Genomic DNA, 6,000 nt, shown 5'->3' on the forward strand with positions numbered 1-6,000 from the left:
CAGCAAATCCAATCCCTTTTAGACAACTTCCTGGGTAAAACGTTCCACTGCAATAGTGAAGGTGTAAACTTGGCAGTAGAAAATCTTAACAGTATATTTGACCTCTCAGCTTCCCTATCAAATCTAAAAATCTCAAATAGAAAACCGAAGAAAATGAACAACAATGACAAATGGTTTGATGAAGAATGCAAAAATCTAAGAAATAAATTGAGAAACCTGTCCAACCAAAAACATAGAGACCCGGAAAACCTGAGTCTACGCCTTCACTATGGTGAATCACTAAAACAATACAGAAATACACTACGGAAAAATAAGGAACAGCATGTCAGAAATCAGCTCAATGTAATTGAAGAATCCATAGACTCTAACCAATTCTGGGAAAATTGGAAAACACTAAACAAACAACAACACGAAGAATTATCTATCCAAAATGGAGATGTATGGGTAAACCACTTCTCCAATCTTTTTGGCTCTATAACAAAGAATAAAGAGCAAAAACATATACATGATCAAATACAAATACTAGAATCAACTATTAAAGACTACCAGAACCCACTGGATTCTCCAATTACCTTGAATGAGTTACAGGACAAAATAAAAACCCTCCAACCCAAAAAGGCCTGTGGTGTTGATGGTATCCTTAATGAAATGATCAAATATACAGACAACAAATTCCAATTGGCTATACTAAAACTCTTTAACATCGTCCTTAGCTCTGGCATCTTCCCCAATATTTGGAACCAAGGACTGATCACCCCAATCCACAAAAGTGGAGACAAATTTGACCCCAATAACTACCGTGGAATATGCGTCAACAGTAACCTTGGTAAAATACTCTGCATTATCATTAACAGCAGACTCGTACATTTCCTCAATGAACACAATGTACTGAGCAAATGTCAAATTGGCTTTTTACCAAATTACCGTACAACAGACCATGTATTCACCCTACACACCCTAATTGACAACCAAACAAACCAAAACAAAGGCAAAGTCTTCTCATGCTTTGTTGATTTCAAAAAAGCCTTCGACTCAATTTGGCATGAGGGTCTGCTATACAAATTGATGGAAAGTGGTGTTGGGGGTAAAACATACGACATTATAAAATCCATGTACACAAACAACAAGTGTGCGGTTAAAATTGGCAAAAAACACACACATTTCTTCACACAGGGTCGTGGGGTGAGACAGGGATGCAGCTTAAGCCCCACCCTCTTCAACATATATATCAACGAATTGGCGCGGGCACTAGAACAGTCTGCAGCACCCGGTCTCACCCTACTAGAATCCGAAGTCAAATGTCTACTGTTTGCTGATGATCTGGTGCTTCTGTCACCAACCAAGGAGGGCCTACAGCAGCACCTAGATCTTCTGCACAGATTCTGTCAGACCTGGGCCCTGACAGTAAATCTCAGTAAGACCAAAATAATGGTGTTCCAAAAAAGGTCCAGTCGCCAGGACCACAAATTCCATCTAGACACCGTTGCCCTAGAGCACACAAAAAACTATACATACCTCGGCCTAAACATCAGTACCACAGGTAACTTCCACAAAGCTGTGAACGATCTGAGAGACAAGGCAAGAAGGGCATTCTATGCCATTCTATGCCATTCTATGCCTTCTGTTCACAAACACAGAGCCCCAGGACAACAGCACAATTAGACCCAACCAAATCATGAGAAAACAAAAAGATAATTACTTAAAAACAGAGCAAACTAGAATGCTATTTGGCCCTAAACAGAGAGTACACAGTGGCAGAATACCTGACCACTGTGACTGACCCAAACTTAAGGAAAGCTTTGACTATGTACAGACTCAGTGAGCATAGCCTTGCTATTGAGAAAGGCCGCCGTAGGCAGACATGGCTCTCAAGAGAAAGGCTATGTGCTCACTGCCCACAAAATAAGGTGGAAACTGAGCTGCACTTCCTAACCTCCTGCCCAATGTATGACCATATTAGAGAGACATATTTCCCTCAGATCACACAGATCCACAAAGAATTCGAAAACAAATCAAATTTTGATAAACTCCCATATCTACTGGGTGAAATTCCACAGTGTGCCATCACAGCAGCAAGATTTGTGACCTGTTGCCACAAGAAAAGGGCAACCAGTGAAGAACAAACACCATTGTAAATACAACCCATATTTATGCTTATTTATTTTCCATTGTGTACTTTAACCATTTGTACATTGTTACAACACTGTATATATATAATATGACATTTGTAATGTCTTTATTGTTTTGGAACTTCTGTATGTGTAATGTTTACTGTTAATTTTTATTGTTTATTTCACGTTTGTATATTATCTACCTCACTTGCTTTGGCAATGTTAACACATGTTTCCCATGCCAATAAAGCCCCTTGAATTGAATTGAATTGAATTGATTTGAGAGAGAGAGAGAGAGAGAGAGAAAGAGACAGAGAGAGAGAGAGAGAAAGATACAGAGAGAGAAAGATACAGAGAGAGAGAGAGATACAGAGACAGAGACAGATACAGAGAGAGAGACGGAGAGAGAAAGAGAGACAGAGAAAGAGAGACAGAGAAAGAGAGAGAGAGAGACAGATACAGAGACAGATACAGAGAGAGAAAGAGACAGAGACAGATACAGAGAGAGACAGAGAGAGATAGTTTGTGTTTGCTATGCACTACGATTCCATTTTGTCTTGATGGACCAATTCTCAAGGAACAAAAAGGAACGTGTGAGGAAAAGTGTTGGTCATTTTACTTGCTGAAGAAAGCCATACGGTATATTTTAGAGATCATCAACTAGATTCATACAGGTATTGATTGTCATACATGATCTGCAATGGACAACAGAGCTTCGAGTGGCCTTCAACAGTGGTAAATTAAGATTGAAGATGATATACTTAGATGTATTTTTCATGATTCGTGCATGTTTGTCATTCAGTACTTGCCTTACTCTGTCACCTTGTAGAATGTATTAGTATAATGCTTTCTCTATGTAATCCAGTATTATTAAGGCATATTTGTTTTCCCAAAATGAAGTCTGTAAAAGTTATTTAGAAATACAGTGCATTCGGGAAAGTATTCAGACCCCTTGACTTTGTTCCACATTTTGTTACATTACAGCCTCATTCTAAAATGATTAAGGGCGTGTCTCATCAATCTACACACAATACCCCATAAATACACAGCAAAAACGGTTTATTATACATTTTTGCAAATGTATTAAAAATAAAAATGGAAATATAAAATTTACATAAGTATTCAGACCCTTTACTCAGTACTTTGTTGAAGCACATTTGGCAGTTATTACAGCCTTCAGTCTTCTTGGGTATGACGCTACAAGCTTGGCAGACCTGTATTTGGGGAGTTTCTCCTATTCTTCTCTGCAGATCCTCTCAAGCTCTGTCAGGATGGATGGGGAGCGTCGCTGCACAGCTATTTTCAGGTTTCTCCAGAGATGTTTGATCGGGTTCAAGTCTGGGCTCTGGCTGGGCCACTCAAGGACATTGAGACTTGTCCCGAAGCCACTCCTGCATTGTCTTGGCTGTGTGCTTAGGGTCGTTGTCCTGTTGGAAGGTCAACCTTTGCCCCAGTCTGAGGTCCTGAGTGCTCTGAAGCAGGTTTTCATCAAGGATCTCTCTGTACTTTGCTCCATTCATCTTTCCCTTGATCCTGACTAGTCTCCCAGTCCCTGCCGCTGAAAATAATCCCCACGACAAGATGCTGCCACCACCATGATTCACCGTAGGGATGGTGCCAGGTTTCCTCCAGACGTGACGCTTGGCATTCAGGCCAAAGAGTTAATCTTGATGTCATTAGACCAGAGAATCTTGTTTCTCATGGTCTGAGAGTCCTTTAGGTGCCTTTTGGCAAACTCCAAGTGGGCTGTCATGTGCCATTTACTGAGGAATTGCTTCCGTCTGGCCACTCTACCTTAAAGACCGAATTGGTGGAGTGCTGCGGAGTTGGTTGTCCTTCTGGAAGGTTCTCCCATCTCCACAGAGAAACTCTGGAGCTCCCTCAGAGTGACCATCATGTTCTTGATCACCTCCCTGACCAGGGCCCTGCTCCCATGATTGCTCAGTTTGGCCGGGCGGCCAGCTCTAGGAAGAGTCTTGGTGGTTCCAAACTTCTTCCATTTAAGAATGGTGGAGGCCACTGTGTTCTTGGGGACCTTCAATGCTGCAGAAATGTTTTGGTACCCTTCCCCAGATCTGTGCCTCAACACATTCCTGTCTCTGAGCTCTACGGACAGTTCCTTCGTCCTTATGGCTAGGTTTTTGCTCTGACATGTACTGTCAACTGTGGGACCTTATATAGACAGGTGTGTACCCATTCCAAATCATGTCCAATCAATTTAAATTACCACAGGTGGACTCCAATCAAGTTGTAGAAACATCTCAAGGATGATCAATGGAAACAGGATGCACCTGAGCTCAATTTCGAGTCTCATAGCAAAGGGTCTGATGACTTATGCAAATAAGATATTTCTCTTTTATTGTACATTTATACATTTCAAAAAAAGTATATATATTTTTTTTTGCTCTGTCATTGTGGGGTACTGTTTGTAGATTGATGAGCATTTTTAATTTATTTAATCCATTTTAGAATACGGCTGTAACGTAACACAATGAATTGCACGGTATTTGACCTATACAGACACACACCAGTTTGCATCTATTCTAGTCTTCCTTCTTATTCCGACTCAGGGAATTTACGCCTTTCCTACACATGCCTTTCCTATGCTCTTCTTAGTACTGCAGTTGGTATAGTGGAGGTGTCATAATACCCATAAAACCTGGTGGTCAAACCTGGTGGTCAAACAGTGTTTACATGTATTACATGTATCACTAGCCACTTTAAACAATGCCACTTAATATAATGTTTACATACCCTACATTACTCATCTCATATGTATATGTATATACTGTACTCTATATCATCTACTGCATCTTGCCATCTTTATGTAATACATGTATCACTAGCCACTTTAAACTATGCCACTTTATGTTTACATACCCTACATTACTCATCTCATATGTATATAGTGTACTCTATACCATCTACTGCATCTTGCCTATGCCGTTCTGTACCATCACTCATTCATATATCTTTATGTACATATTCTTCATCCCTTTACACTTGTGTGTGTATAAGGTATTAGTTGTGGAATTGTTAGGTTAGCTTACTCGTTGGTTATTACTGTATTGTCGGAACTAGAAGCACAAGCATTTCGCTACACTCGCATTAACATCTGCAAACCGTGTGTATGTGACAAATAACATTTGATTTAATTTGATTTGAAATAGTTCCAATAGTTTTTACACCATTCATTTTTCCCCATAGGGGAATGTAGAAACACATAAAATAAGGGCTGTGTTTCGTGTAGGCTTACCTTTGCGTGATGTTTTAATAACCAAAGTATGTTGTTTTAATATCAAAGTAGACATCTTGCAAAACTACAAATCCCAGCAAGCTCCTGCATGTCATCTCTAGCTGACACCTTCACTAACAGGTATTGTTTCAATTTAAAACTTGCACAAGACAGTTCACAAAATTGTCCGTTTAAAGAAATTTAGCCAATTAATGAATTACTACATTTAGCTAAAATTAGATAGTTAATCCAGAGATTCTTATCTTTCAATCAATCAATCAAATGTATTTGTAAAGCCCTTTTTACATCAGCTGATGTCACAAAGAGCTTTACAGAAACCCAGCCTAAAACCCCAAACATTAAGCAATGCATGTGTAGAAGCACGGTGGCTAGGAAAAACTCCCTAGAAAGGCTGGAACCTAGGAAGAAACCTAGAGAAGAACTAGGCTCTGAGGGGTGACCAGTCATCTTCTGGCTGTGCCAGGTGGAGTGTCACGATCATTGTTGTAAGAATCGGACCAAAATGCAGAGTGGTTTGGGTTCATCATCTTTATTACGTGACCCGGCAAAAAAGCAATAAAGAACAAAACGAACGTGAAGCTATGCAGTGTTCAAGGCAACAATACACAAACAAAATCCCACAACAAACAGGTG

This window comes from Salvelinus namaycush, chromosome 38 (genome assembly GCF_016432855.1).
Source record: "Salvelinus namaycush isolate Seneca chromosome 38, SaNama_1.0, whole genome shotgun sequence".
In the NCBI taxonomy this organism is placed as follows: Eukaryota; Metazoa; Chordata; class Actinopteri; order Salmoniformes; family Salmonidae; genus Salvelinus; species Salvelinus namaycush.